General features: G+C 37.4%; 1 pseudogene; it reads right to left on the reverse strand.

Moving 5' to 3' along the window:
• Positions 1–12,985, reverse strand: part of LOC139875442 (3-oxoacyl-[acyl-carrier-protein] synthase I, chloroplastic-like) — a 32,967-nt pseudogene extending 19,982 nt beyond the window's left edge.
• Between the last annotated feature and the right edge of the window lie 2,911 nt (positions 12,986–15,896).

The following is a 15,896-nucleotide window of genomic DNA, read 5'->3' on the forward strand; positions in this document are numbered from 1 at the left end:
TTTTTGAAATTGAGATGAGAAAGCCTTTTGTGCCACAGCCAATTAAGTTTAGGGACAGTCTGAGAGTACAGACATGTTTCTATTCCAGCATCAACATAATCTAAATCTAGCATATACACATTTTGAAATCTTCAGGCTACAAGTGTTGGTCTTCCTTTAGGATCATAAATAATACCAGCTTTCTTTCTTATTCTGATTTCACAATCTTCATCAGCAATTTGGCTTACACTTAGCAGATTATGCTTCAACCCTTCAACTAAAGCAACCTTTTTAAATGAAACACTTCCAGCTATAACAGTACCATAACCAATAGTCTTTGCAACTGAATTATCACCATATCTTACAGAAGGACCTTTTTCTTCAACAAACCCTACAAGATGCTCTATACATCCAGTCATGTGTCTTGAGCAACCACTATCCAAATACCACATGTTACCTTGTTACACAAGACACAAAACAAGAGAAAATGGTTAGTTTTTAAGGGGAACCCACTTTTCAGTGGGTTCAGTTGGAGTGCTCTTCACTCTCCAAACAAACGCCTTGTTTCCAATCCAAATCAACTTGTCCTTAACAGATTGTAAGACACTTTTATTTTCACAAACTTTGAGTTTCCATATCTTCTTAATTTCCTTAGGAAAACAAGATGTTCTTTTAACTGAAGGTTTTTCTTGGCTCTTGATTTTTTCATTGAGCTTAGAAATTTCCTTTTTGAGTTTTTGAATTGTCTTAGCTTGTTTTGACTTTGACCTTCTTTTAGTTAATACTTTTGGATCTGGTACAAGTGTCAGTTTCAGAGGATGATTCAGAGTTGTTATTGCAACTTGACTCATGGGTGTCAGACTCTAGGTCAGAACATACACTATTATCTTGAGAGACTAAAATGCTAGAGTCTGAAGGTTTCAAAAGTTCAGACTCTAATGGATTTTTACTTTCAAGTATTATAGTCTCAGAAGGTTCAACTGGATCTAATGACCTTACAAAAGCATTGGTTAAAATCTTTTTGTCACCATCAAATTTTACGAATGTGTTTGGTAGAATGTCAGGTTTGAATACACTTGGATCAACTTCCACATTATTATCTAATATGTAGTTTTCACCTAGTATAGCTTTGACATCATTTGGAATTTGTTTGGCAATAGCATCAGAATTCTTTTTGAAAGATACACACTAAGATTTACAAATTGATTCATAGTGTTTTGACCTTTTCATCGATCTTTCTAATTCAGTATTTAATCTTTTAGTTTCTTCTGTGTATGCCATTTTATATGTGTCAAGTTCTACCTCACATTTTTTCAAGATTTTAATTTCAGCTTCTTTGTCTTTGATAGTGTTTTTAAGATCAAAAATTTATGTTCTTAACCTATCAATATCATCTAAACACCATTGAAATTCAAGCAGCAAATACTGAAACATTCTCACTTTTTCATTATCAAGATAGTTCACAAAGTTTTGTACCTTATAAGCAGAAACTTTATTATAAGTAGAGTCTTTATCCATCTTCTCAATAGCTTTCAGATCTTCCTCAAACTTGCTAGAACTACCATCAATTAAAGCCATAATGTAGCGACCCCGACAAATCGTCAAGTGACGGCGTCGGCTACGTGGGTCCCATTACCTGATTATAAGTCTTTAAGATAACGTTTGACCAAAATATGTCGCCTTCATTTCAAAATAAAGATTGTTTCAAAGTTTACAAGAATTGTTCAACCAAAAGTTAAGTTACAACGTTATAAGTACGATTGAAATCTAGGCGACACGGTTTAAAGTAAAGTCAAAAGACGCTCCATGAAATGCATGTATACTCGACATCGGATGCAAGTATCAAATAGTAAGCGGAAGCATGTTTCACATATCGTGCAAGACCTGAGAAAAAACATAGAAATCTGTCAACGAAAACGTTGGTGAAATCATAGGTTTAAGTAAGTAAGTACAAGTGAACCACAAGATTTGCATCAATGAAATAATAGTAATACATTCCAAAAGTTTGTTTCACGAGCACCCGATTATCAAAGCTTAACATTCCTTCCATTGTATACCCCATCACTTAGTGCTAGAACAAACACTGATTCTCGAAAATATATTTCATCCGTAGACGGTAGCGAACCGTCAAAGATGAGGGTTGTCAACCCATATGGCCATATAACATAAGTTCTCGCTTACACCCGGCAAGTGTAACTAATGATAATCGAATTGAGGATTTTTGTTCTAAACTCGTATGTAGAATGTTTGTTTTCCCGTTCTTGTGTTCACTTAGTTCAAAAGAATCGTTTATGTTTTCTCATCCCAATATAAGTTCAAAAAGAGTAAAAGTGGGACTATGATCTCACCTTGAGTGCACGAGTAGTAAAGTACTTCAACAAGTAAACGTGTGCAAAGAACAATGCTAGTCTTGACCTAAACAATAGGTTGTATCAATAACGGTAAACACGATAGGTCAAAGATGTTCAATTAGTCCTATGGCTCGTTAAGACTCGATCATAATAGCATGTGAATCAAATTGTCATGTTTCATGCAAGGTACAAGTATAAAAACATGTTAGAACGATTGCACAAATATTTGGTTAAGTTTGATTAAAAGTCAAACTTTGGTCGGTCAAAGTCAACGAAAGTTAACACGTTCGGGTCGGGTTCCGAACTATTTTTCTGAGGTTTTTATTCATATATAATCATGTTGGGACAAGTTGCATGTGAATTGGAGGTCTAGAACGTGCCAAACATTTTTCATAAAATGGACACCGGAGACAGAAGCTGGGCACGGCTTATGCCGCGCCGCGGCCAGGCCTGTCGCGCCGCGACAATGGCCGTGGCCTGGTCCCAGGCCTGTTTCACTTGTTCAAGGCTTGGTCAATTTTCAAACAAACGCAAAACTCAAACCGTAAACAACTAGAAGACGTATCTTATACCGTTGGAAAGCTCTTTTGACAAGGAACACAACTAAACATGTTTCACCAAACAAAAACATCATTTATAATAGCCGAAAACTCATCAAGTGATCATTAAACGTTCATTTTTAAGGTTTCAAGTTCTTCAAATGCAATTTGAGTTTCGGGAAACCAATTCACACATATAATATGCCGTTTTGAAGGTAATGAAACATACATTACAACTAAACACTAATAATTAACATTCCATGGCATTCAAGCATCCAAAAATTCATGTCAAGAACTATCAAACCCTAGTCAAACATCTCAAAATCAATAATCAAGTTCATGAAGTTTTCTAAGGCAACCTACACATCAAATTGAAGCTAGTGATGCTAGTAACACAATTAAAACATCAACTTTCAACATCTAACAACATATGATCATCCAAAATTCAAGAACAACACACCAAAATTCAAGTTCATGCTAGTTACACTAAAACAACGAGATCGAGCATATAAATCATATATTCATGTTAGACTTGAGCCATAGACACTAATTAACACTTTTATAAGTTAAAAACATCAAGAACACAAAATCTAGTGATTTTAGAAAGTTACCCAAATGAGATGAAGTTGGTACCGAAATGAAGAGGATGAAGAGAGGATCACGAATATGTAATTTATTTGGTTGCTAGCTCCCTAATCCGGATTTAGATGATGAATGAATGGAATGGGTGTTTGTGTGTGTGTTCTTGCTAGAGAGAAAGAGAGAGAGGTGGAGGTGATTGAATGGTGGTGATTGGGGTGGACTAGTTGACCTAGTCAACTAGTTTGCCCCATGTCAATTTTAGTCCCTCGAGTTTAGAAGCGGGTGCGGGATTTAACCAAACGAATATTTTAAAAACGCTCGAGTAGACGAGTGATGTTATCATTAAATAACGAGAATATTATAAACGTTAGTCAACGGAAATTGGGAATTTAAATAGCGAAAGATATTATTTAAAAAAAAAAGACGGTGTTAAAAATAAATTTAACGGAAAAACGCGGGATGTTACATTATCCACACCTCAAAAGAAATTTCGTCCCGAAATTTAGTTGGAAGTAGTAGTTGTTGAATCTTCCTCGAATTTTGTGTTGCCAATTCTACGAATGAGGGAGAAGTACGTTCTAGGGCATTTCAACGAATTTTGACGGTCGGGATCATATGTTGTTTTAAGGTTTGGCTTCACGATTTATGGTTTCAACCGGTCCTCCTAGGAAGTGAGGGTTATCGTCGATAGTGAGTTCATCAAAGGAGATAACAAGTTCTCGTTTCGCAAAACACGTCTTTGAGTTGATACATCGAATGTAGGATAAACGGAGACCCAAAATGAGTCGGAAAAGTCTAAACGGCTAGCGACGGGTCCAAAACACCCCAAGAATTTAGAGGATCAAAATACCGCGGATTTAGCTTCCTACGTTTCCCGAAACGGATTGCACCTTTCCAAGGTGCGACTCTTAACGTGACGCGGTTTCCCACGTGGAATTTGAAATGTTTACGTCTAACATCGGCGTAGCTCTTGGTGATTACGAGTCGCGTAGGGTTTTACCCGAATATGAATAAATTTTCTCGGTTGCTCATGAATAACCTCGGCCCCGGTGAATTGATCATCGTTTACTTGGTTCGACAAGGGAGAATGACGTTTCCGGTCACATGTGGTTTCAAAAGGAGTGACGTTAAAACTTGAATGAAAATCATTGTAGTACGAGGATTCGGTTAAAGGAAAATACTTTTCTCAAGTAAATTTGAAGTTGGTAATACAAAATTGTATTATGGTTTCCAAGGTTTAAATCGCATGTTTGTTCGGTCCGTCGGGTTGTGGATGGTACGCGGTACTCATGTCTAAACGCGGTCTCCAAGGTTTCTTGTAAAACTAGAAGTGAAACGAGTATTTCGATACGGAATAATTGACAAAGATACACCGTGTCGGTATAGAATCTCTTAAGATACGTTTGAACAAGTTAGTTAGGGTACGAAAAATGTTCGTTAGGACTATTCACCCTCGTGGCGAATACTAATGTAATATGATGAATTTCTCTATCCATGGAGAAATGTTACAAGGAGTTTCTTTAAACGGAAATGCGAGCGATAAAGATAGGAGTGAAATGAGGACTTAGAATAGGATGAGCTTGCATCTCGAGGTTGCCATAACGTGCCTCTAGTTGTCAAAAGTTGAAGTCTGAAAGAGAAACGAGGTAGTACACGTAGTTGTATAGTTCGGGGTTGAATAATAGTTGGCCGATTATCAGAATTCACAAGGGCGTTAAGTCAAAGAAGAGTGAAGTATCGTTGGATTGTGTGTTATCTTAAATTCCAGTAATATCAGACGGTGACGGTGAAATAACAGAGGTATGTAGTGTGGTACGTGATGACGAGAAGTTTGATCGGATCCACATCTTTTTTTTTTTTTTTTTTTTTTTTGAGTATGCCTTTCGGCGTTCAAATAGAAATATTTCCATGTTCGAGTTCCATCTGTTGCTATACGATTTTAACTAGAAATGTTGGTGTGAAGAATCACGCTCAAGGTTCGAACACGGAGAGGTTTAGAGTTTTCCTTAGTGAGTTAACGAGTTTAAAAGTCGTGTAACACGAGAAAAGTCAGAAATGAATCTTCGGTAAAAAGAATAGACGAGATCTAAGATTTTACGAATACAAGTCTGAGTTGGGAGAGTTTCCTGATTACATGTGGCTCGATTTCGAGATTGATTGTAATGCCTTGACCATTAACATCATGGTCTAGAAAATTGGACTTCGTTCAACAGAAATTCTCACTCGGAGAATTTGGTATAGAGTTGCTCTTTTCTCAAAAGTTCGAGCTTAAGATGGTGATGTTGTTCGTTTCCCTTCTTTACTTGATTAAGTTAAGATGTCATCTATAAATACGATAACAGATTTGTTTAGATAAGTTTGCATACGTGGTTTAGGAGGTTTATGGATACGGACGGAGTCCTAAATAAATCAAACGGTACTAAGAGAGATTTACAACTAACGTTGTGAGTTCGGAAATGGCTTAGGAGACATCGTCTCACTTAACCCCCAATTGATGATAACTGGAACGGAGGTCGATTTGGAACATACGGGATTCGTACAAAAAAATCATGAGGTCATGGATGCGAGGGAGAGGGTATCGGTTTCCTACCGAAAATTTCTTAGTTCACAATAATCTATACATAAATGTAGGGCAACAATTTCTCCTTAATGAATAGGTTTTGAGTTCCTTAGTTCTAATGGTGTCGAGTTCAATTTCTTAACGTATATTCTCCGATAATATTTATAGGCACACAATATTTTTCCGTTGGTCGCTTAAATCGCCTAAATAGTATCTAAGGGAAAAAAAAATGGAATGTAAAGAGTACAATTCAAAGCCTCGGTTGTAGAACGTCTAGCGGTAATTGAATCGAATAAGTATGAAATATGCGGTTTGTTGTGAAGAAACGTACCCGTGACTAGTCCATCGTCGTCTCGGGCATCCTAGGTGTCGAGGTTGAAAGTTCAATGGCGTGCGTTGGGGTTGATTTCTTCTTTGGGCACACATTCCTAAAATGACCCAGTTGGCCACACTCAAAGCATGCACCCGTCCTGTGTGCGTTGGGCACCCTTCGAGCGACGGTAACGGTACCCTTACAGACATGGGCCACATGGCCACTTCTTTGACACTTGACGCAAAATGGTTTGCCACATTCACCAAAATGATGTTTGCGACACTTGTTACAGTGAGGTAGGGTTCCGGCATACCCCTTCTTGCCGCCGGGGGTGAAAGGCTTCTTGGAGATGTTGTTATTGTTGTGGTTGCTTGGTTGCGAGGCTTCCCATTTTCTTTTGTTGTTACTCGGGTGGTTCTCGACCATTGGTGCCGGTGCTTCCATTTCATTCACCGTTTCCAAAGTTTGATGGGCCTTTGCTAAAGCCTCTTGTAGGTTAGTGGGTTGAGATGTCATTACCTTGTGTTGAATGCTCTTAGGGAGGCCATCCATGTAAAGTTCGACTCTTAGGGGTTCAGGAGTCATGAGATTTGGACACATCGAGACTAGTTCGGTAAACCGTTGATTATAAGCTTCGAGGTCATTTCCGACTGTTTTTAAATTCCTTAGACCCTGTTCGAGCCTTCGAGTCTCGTCGCGCGGAAAGTATTCGGTGATCATTCTTTCTCTTAATTCGGTCCAAGAGAGTGTGTGGGCTTCATCGCTCCCCACCAATTGTACATACGTGTTCCACCACGAGAGAGCAATGCCGGTGAAGGTGAGGGTGGAAAACTTGACCTTATCTTGGTCCTGACAACCGCTTATGTTAAAAACGGCTTCCGTTTGTTCGAACCATCGGGTGAGAGCAATCGGTCCCCCGATTCCATCGAAAGTGGGAGGATTGTACTTCATGAAGTTCTTGTAGGAGCAACCCTCGATTGAATTACCGGCTCCATGATTGTTGTTGTTAGAAAAGTGATCGGCCACGGCCGTACCCACGGCGGTGGTTATCATTCGTTGAAGAGCTTGTTCAAGAGTTTCAAGAGGAGTGTTGTGTTGACCTTGGTGAGCCATTGTTCCTTCATGACACAAGAATATCGTTGGTTAGTATTTTCAACAATACTAACCACAGTATGGAATAAGGATAGAGAGAAAATTTTCCTTGACTCGCCTTAAATTCTTTACGTCATAATGTCGGAACGTCCATGTGAATCACCGTAATATAATCCCGGAAATTATATTACCCTGATTCTCATGTGCATTTAACATTACTTCATAAAGTCAAGGTGGCGCATCAACAAAATTTATCAACGTAAGATCAAGATCGAATACGAGTTAGATATGATAGAAGAGTTCGAGTATAAATGCTCAATTAGTCAAATAATTCCTACTTCAGTCTATATGCCGGTTGTAGTCTAGATTCACCTATGTACCCTATGACTCGGGGTGGACACAAATGAACTCTAAATCCCTACAACCAAGGCTCTGATACCACTTGTAGCGACCCCGACAAATCGTCAAGTGACGGCGTCGGCTACGTGGGTCCCATTACCTGATTATAAGTCTTTAAGATAACGTTTGACCAAAATATGTCGCCTTCATTTCAAAATAAAGATTGTTTCAAAGTTTACATGAATTGTTCAACCAAAAGTTAAGTTACAACGTTATAAGTATGATTGAAATCTAGGCGACACGGTTTAAAGTAAACTCAAAAGACGCTCCATGAAATGCATGTATACTCGACATCGGATGCAAGTATCAAATAGTAAGCGGAAGCATGTTTCACATATCGTGCAAGACCTGAGAAAAAACATAGAAATCTGTCAACGAAAACGTTGGTGAAATCATAGGTTTAAGTAAGTAAGTACAAGTGAACCACAAGATTTGCATCAATGAAATAATAGTAATACATTCCAAAAGTTTGTTTCACGAGCACCCGATTATCAAAGCTTAACATTCCTTCCATTGTATACCCCATCACTTAGTGCTAGAACAAACACTGATTCTCGAAAATATATTTCATCCGTAGACGGTAGCGAACCGTCAAAGATGAGGGTTGTCAACCCATATGGCCATATAACATAAGTTCTCGCTTACACCCGGCAAGTGTAACTAATGATAATCGAATTGAGGATTTTTGTTCTAAACTCGTATGTAGAATGTTTGTTTTCCCGTTCTTGTGTTCACTTAGTTCAAAAGAATCGTTTATGTTTTCTCATCCCAATATAAGTTCAAAAAGAGTAAAAGTGGGACTATGATCTCACCTTGAGTGCACGAGTAGTAAAGTACTTCAACAAGTAAACGTGTGCAAAGAACAATGCTAGTCTTGACCTAAACAATAGGTTGTATCAATAACGGTAAACACGATAGGTCAAAGATGTTCAATTTGTCCTATGGCTCGTTAAGACTCGATCATAATAGCATGTGAATCAAATTGTCATGTTTCATGCAAGGTACAAGTATAAAAACATGTTAGAACGATTGCACAAATATTTGGTTAAGTTTGATTAAAAGTCAAACTTTGGTCGGACAAAGTCAACGAAAGTTAACACGTTCGGGTCGGGTTCCGAACTATTTTTCTGAGGTTTTTATTCATATATAATCATGTTGGGACAAGTTGCATGTGAATTGGAGGTCTAGAACGTGCCAAACATTTTTCATAAAATGGACACCGGAGACAGAAGCTGGGCACGGCTTATGCCGCGCCGCGGCCAGGCCTGTCGCGCCGCGACAATGGCCGTGGCCTGGTCCCAGGCCTGTTTCACTTGTTCAAGGCTTGGTCAATTTTCAAACAAACGCAAAACTCAAACCGTAAACAACTAGAAGACGTATCTTATACCGTTGGAAAGCTCTTTTGACAAGGAACACAACTAAACATGTTTCACCAAACAAAAACATCATTTATAATAGCCGAAAACTCATCAAGTGATCATTAAACGTTCATTTTTAAGGTTTCAAGTTCTTCAAATGCAATTTGAGTTTCGGGAAACCAATTCACACATATAATATGCTGTTTTGAAGGTAATGAAACATACATTACAACTAAACACTAATAATTAACATTCCATGGCATTCAAGCATCCAAAAATTCATGTCAAGAACTATCAAACCCTAGTCAAACATCTCAAAATCAATAATCAAGTTCATGAAGTTTTCTAAGGCAACCTACACATCAAATTGAAGCTAGTGATGCTAGTAACACAATTAAAACATCAACTTTCAACATCTAACAACATATGATCATCCAAAATTCAAGAACAACACACCAAAATTCAAGTTCATGCTAGTTACACTAAAACAACGAGATCGAGCATATAAATCATATATTCATGTTAGACTTGAGCCATAGACACTAATTAACACTTTTATAAGTTAAAAACATCAAGAACACAAAATCTAGTGATTTTAGAAAGTTACCCAAATGAGATGAAGTTGGTACCGAAATGAAGAGGATGAAGAGAGGATCACGAATATGTAATTTATTTGGTTGCTAGCTCCCTAATCCGGATTTAGATGATGAATGAATGGAATGGGTGTTTGTGTGTGTGTTCTTGCTAGAGAGAAAGAGAGAGAGGTGGAGGTGATTGAATGGTGGTGATTGGGGTGGACTAGTTGACCTAGTCAACTAGTTTGCCCCGTGTCAATTTTAGTCCCTCGAGTTTAGAAGCGGGTGCGGGATTTAACCAAACGAATATTTTAAAAACGCTCGAGTAGACGAGTGATGTTATCATTAAATAACGAGAATATTATAAACGTTAGTCAACGGAAATTGGGAATTTAAATAGCGAAAGATATTATTTAAAAAAAAAAGACGGTGTTAAAAATAAATTTAACGGAAAAACGCGGGATGTTACACATAAGACACTTATCTTCCTCCTCATTAGATGATGAGTCTTCATCTTCCCATGCTTCTGTGTACAAAGCCTTTTCCTGTTCTTTGTTCTTTGATTTTTCTGCTTCACTCTTTAACTTCATGTACTTGAGCTTATACTTTCTTGCTTTGTCAACAGACTTATTGGTATTTGAACCTCCTTCACCCTTAGACCAGCAATCAACAGCTATGTGTCCTATCTTGCCACACTTAAAGCATTTAGCTTTCTTTGGATCAAAAGTACCCTTGCCTTTACCCTTCTTATAACCAAACTTTTTCTGCTCAATCCTTTGAGTCAAAAGAGCCATCTGAACTTCCAAATCTTTGATCTCCTCATCTTCATCAGATTCACTATCATCATCAGAAGTTTCATCACTTTCAGATTCAACTTTGCTAGAGTAACTAGAGAACAATTGCTTATTCTTCTTTGTGGTAGCCACCAATGCGGCTTCTGGATCTTTAGCAGTTTTCTTAGCATTGATTTTGTTCTTTAATTGAGTTTCCTCAAAGTTTGACAGTATGCCAAACAATTCACTTAACTCATAGTTATCTATCTTTTCACTGATTACCATAGATGTAATCACATATTCAAAGTTTGAGGGTAACAGTTCAATGAACTTTTGACACAACACTTGTTGTGTTTTCTCTACCCCAACACTTTCAAGATCATTTATGAGAACCTGAAATCTTGAATGAAGATCACTCAAAGATTCTTTAGGCTGAGCAGCAAAATTTTCATAACATCTAATCAGATTCTTTTTCTTCTGAGTCTTAACAACAGTGACTCCTTCATAGTCATTAAGCAACAGATCTCACATAGCTTTAGCAGTCTTGGCATGACTGATCTTTCTGAGAATTGGAACAGTAACAGCATTCCCAATAATACTCCTTATTTTGCTATCTAGTTTGTACTTGATAGCTTCTGCTTCAGTCCACCTTTCTCTTGGTGTTTCACGAAAGTAGGCATGTTGAGCAGCAACAGTATCTGTGGCAGGAACAGCAGCTATCATAGAACCAGGAATAATAGGTCCTGTTGTAAGAACATGCTCAGCTTCTTCATGAATAGATCCTAAAAACCATAGGACTTTCAATTTCCAAGTTGAAAAGTCTGTGCCATCGAATATTGGCACACCTTTTCCAGTCATAACTGGAGTAGGAATGTTACTGGTAGACATATTTATAAAAATATGGATCGTTTGTAAAGATTACCGTAATAGGATTTACACCTTACCCGCTCTGATATCAGTTGTTGGATCGTTTTTAGGTCCACCACCATGTACAACATATAAGCTCATGAGTTCCACATTTCTCTAAAACCAATTAGTGATAGAGGGAGGTTCTCATAAGCTTATATATGCACATTTGTTTCTTTCACTTTTCGATGTGGGACACAATGAATCGATTAGCTCCAACAACCACCCCCTTAATCGATTCATTCCACGCTACTTCCACGGACACGTTCAATACCATCTCGACTCTTCCCGGACACTCGACCTCCTCCTCGATCACGTCCACAGTCATCTCGGTTTGAACCTCCGCTACCATTCTGCACCGTCCACACATCTGGGCTATAACCAGGCTCTGATACCAGTTATAAGTTCACAATATTTGATCTATGAACACCAGACTCTCAATTGAACAATAAATAAGAATTATAAGTACAAGAATTGAGAGAACACGATATGAAATATATGTTTGATAATATTGATCGTGCCAAAAGATACATCGAATGAAAAGCACACGTCCCTATTTATACAGATCAAAACCAAATCTGGAGATTTGGTTTCCAAAACTACATTGCTACAAATAAGGAAAAGATAAACTTAAAAACCAAACTTATACGCTAATAACTTTAAAGTCAATCTTCTGGAGATAAACCCGAATCAAAACAAATCTTCTTAAAAGTTAAACATATCTCCAGAATATTCATTAGCTTAGCCATCAAGAAATCTAAAACCGTTAACTTCAGTAAACACCAGAGTCTGCAACTTCAGACTCTACATCTCCAGACTCTAGAATCTGTAAAATACTTTTTGACTCATCAGATCATAATTCCCAACGGATCCATTGCAAGTAAGGCAGAGGCCATGTTTGTTAATGTCAAAGGTACTAAAAATGGCGAGATACTGTTACAACCTTTATTAATTAACGACTCCATACCATTAGTAAATATGGCAGGACCTCCCATGTTACAACCAACAAGTACACTGGCACGTGCTTTATCAATCTACCCCACAACAAAAATACAATATATAAAAAATTAAACATTATTTTAATACAATTACAATTAGCAAAAGACTTGAAACCTTTACAATATATTTTTGAGAGTTCATGGGCATTAACACTTGCAACCAAACAATATCGTTGATTGTCATCAAGTCTATGGTCATTTATTTCATCAATATACCCATCTGACTTGAACCCACGAATCTGTCCGCCAATTCTTGTGTTGAGCATCGAGGCATCAAAACGATCTATTAATGTGATTCCACTCTCCCCAGCTAATAGTCTTTCATAGTACGTATCAACATCGTTTCCAAAAACCGAAACAAGACCCATACCCGTAATAACGACCCTTTTTGTTGCATCTTTCTCTCGTTTTGGTGGTGAAGCCGAAGAATTACAAGTAGTTAATATTTGGCAATGGCGTCTGGTGGTAGTACATGCTGGTGATTTGACAATTATAGTTAATCTGTTATTGTATGGTGATGCCAATACCTGTATAGGTTGAAGAAGAGCTTGAGCCCCCATTAGGTGATTTGATAAGCAAAAACTAGCGAGAAGCTAGGCAAAAATACATAGGAACAAAAGAAAAGACAAAACAATTATAAAGTTACAAGGAACACAACGGATTTTGCAACCACTCTGTCCAGTTTAAAGTGGACTTGTGATATCTCGCGTACAACCAGTTAAACCCTGTAACTACAATGGCGTCAAAAACATGAGATTTCCGAAACTTATGCTCTTTGAAGATGATGTCATTACGAAGTTTCCAGATATTCCATATAGTAGAATAAGCAATCACTGAAATTATTAATTTCTTGTTCCTATTATGCGAGAAAGAGTTAATCCAAATCCAAACATCGTCCACCGAATTCCAAATGGGGATAGAAATATCAAGCCAACTACCAACTTTACACCATAACTGATATGAGGTGTCACACCGAACAAACAAGTGACTATGAGATTCTTCAGAGACATCGCAGAGGGCACAACAAGAATTATCAAATGATAAATCTTTTGATTCTAGGTTTCGGAGAGTTGCAAGCCTATGGAGCTTGAGCCGCCAAACGAAGATGTTTATTTTAATCGGAACACTATTGCACCAATCCGTTTGATGAGTGAACGGGGCATAATCAAATGATGCAATAATGCTTCTAGCAGAGGATACTCGGTACAAACCATCTGTTGAATAATCCCACCACCATCGATCTTCACCCTCTGAAATGGAGACCGTGCTCAACAAGGAAAGAAGATGCAAAAGTTGCTCTTGCTCAGCCCCTCCTCTAATAGACCTGCGCCATTCCCAAAACCAGCCTACAGATGCAAGATGAGAGGCGACTGAACCTTTTTTAACCGAGTCTAAAGCAAATAAACGAGGGAAACGCGTTGCGAGAATGTCATTACCAATCCACGGATCTCGCCAGAAGTCTGAATACTCACCATTGCCAATTTTTATGTGCAACTTAGAAGGAATCAGGTAGTTGTTGTCATGCATTTTTGAAATAGAGGATACGATGTTAGCCCATGAACCAGTAGCATTGGGCGCACATGGCAAAGAGTTGCCATCTCTATTCCCGTGAATCGCAGTGATAATCTTGGACCAAAAACCATCCTTGTTTGAAAAAAATCTCCATCGCCATTTATAAAGAAGAGCAAGGTTTAACGATTTAAGGCAGCAAACCGAGAGGCCACCTTTGTCGAGAGGGTTTAGAATAAGGCGCCAATTCACCCAATGAATTTTCTTTTCAAATTCTTTAGCCCCCCAAAAAAATGAAGCACGGAGAGATTCTAATATATATGTATTGTAGTTTATTGTCACACATAAACGTCCATATATAGTGGAACAAACGAATGTCATATGTTTTAAGAAACATATCCACTTGTCATAAATTCTACATATATGTAAATATAATACTATTAGTTTTCACTACATTATATAAGGTGTGTTGTGTATATTTAACTTATAAATTTACAAACGATTTTATGAAAAAATAAATAAATAAATAAATAAATATTCCTTTCATCATATAAAAACCGTACACTTTACTATTTTGATTTTTGTCAAAAATATTGTCCCTACTCTAAATAACAATGAAAAATCAAGTTCCAATTTTATTCCTTTTATTATTAGAAGCTTAACTTAACATTAAATATAGCAATTTATTTATTAGTTACTTTTTATAACATTAAATAAAGGGTAAATTGGACAATTCAATAATATGGGTGTGTTTGATGTAACGACCCGACCAAAACCGTTATTGACGGCGCCGTTAACTTAGGTCCCATTGCGTGGTCGTAGTCCCTATATGAGACTCGTTTGACCAAAATTATGTCGCATTCATTTGAAAGGTACAAGACTTGCAAGTTTAGTTTACAAAACCGTTCGACAACAAGTCTAAGTTTACAAAAGTTATAAAGTATAAATGAAATAACTCGCGACATAATATAAGTTGAAAAACACAGTTGCTATAAATAGCGTAAGTATGTAAACAAAAGTTTGAATCCAAAAGTGTTATCCCTAGCGTATGCATGCATGGTAGACTCCAATCAAGTAATCAAAGAGTGCGGAAGCGTGTAACAAATAGCCAAGTATGAACCTGAGAAAACATGTAGAAAACTGTCAACGAAAAACGTTGGTGAGATCATAAATGTATTTGTAAAAGTATACTTTGAACCACAATAGTTTGTATAGATGATTATCCAAATCGTATTTATTCCGAAGAATGTAGTTTGTATTACGAGCACCCAATTACCAAAGCTTAACTGAATCTTCCCTCTGAATTTTGAATATAGTGTTAGAACATACACTATGCACGTTGAAATTATATTTCATCCACTAACGGTAGCGAACCGTCTGAATGAGGGTTCGTTAAACCCGTATGGCCACACAACATAATCACTCGCTTACACTTACACCCTGCAAGTGGAACTAATGATAATTGGATTGAGGACTTTTGTTCTAACTCGTCTGTATCCTTGTATTCGTATTTGTGTTCAAAGTATAAAAGTATGAAAAGTATATATACATGTGAAATGTATATAAGTATGTAATGTATATGTTTCTCAGCCCACGATTTAAAAGAATAAAAGTTGTTGAAAAGGTGGGACTATGATCTCACCTCGAGTGCACGAGTATAAAAGTACTTCACAAAGTAACGTATGCATGAAAGTTGCTTAGCCTTGACCTAAACAAGTAAGTTATATCAATTAACCGGTTACGACACAAAGTCGGGTGAAATGTGTTCAATTAGTCCTATGGCTCGTTACGACTCGATTAAGTATAGCATGTGAATCACGTTGTCAAGTTTCATACAAGAAACAAGTATAAAAGCATGTTAGAATGATTGTATAAAAGTTTGGTTAAGTTTGACTAAAAGTCAAACTTGGTCAAAGTCAACGAAAAAGTCAACACGTTCGGGTCGGGTCCCGAACTATTTTT

This window comes from Rutidosis leptorrhynchoides, chromosome 11 (assembly GCF_046630445.1).
Source record: "Rutidosis leptorrhynchoides isolate AG116_Rl617_1_P2 chromosome 11, CSIRO_AGI_Rlap_v1, whole genome shotgun sequence".
Taxonomy (NCBI): domain Eukaryota; kingdom Viridiplantae; phylum Streptophyta; class Magnoliopsida; order Asterales; family Asteraceae; genus Rutidosis; species Rutidosis leptorrhynchoides.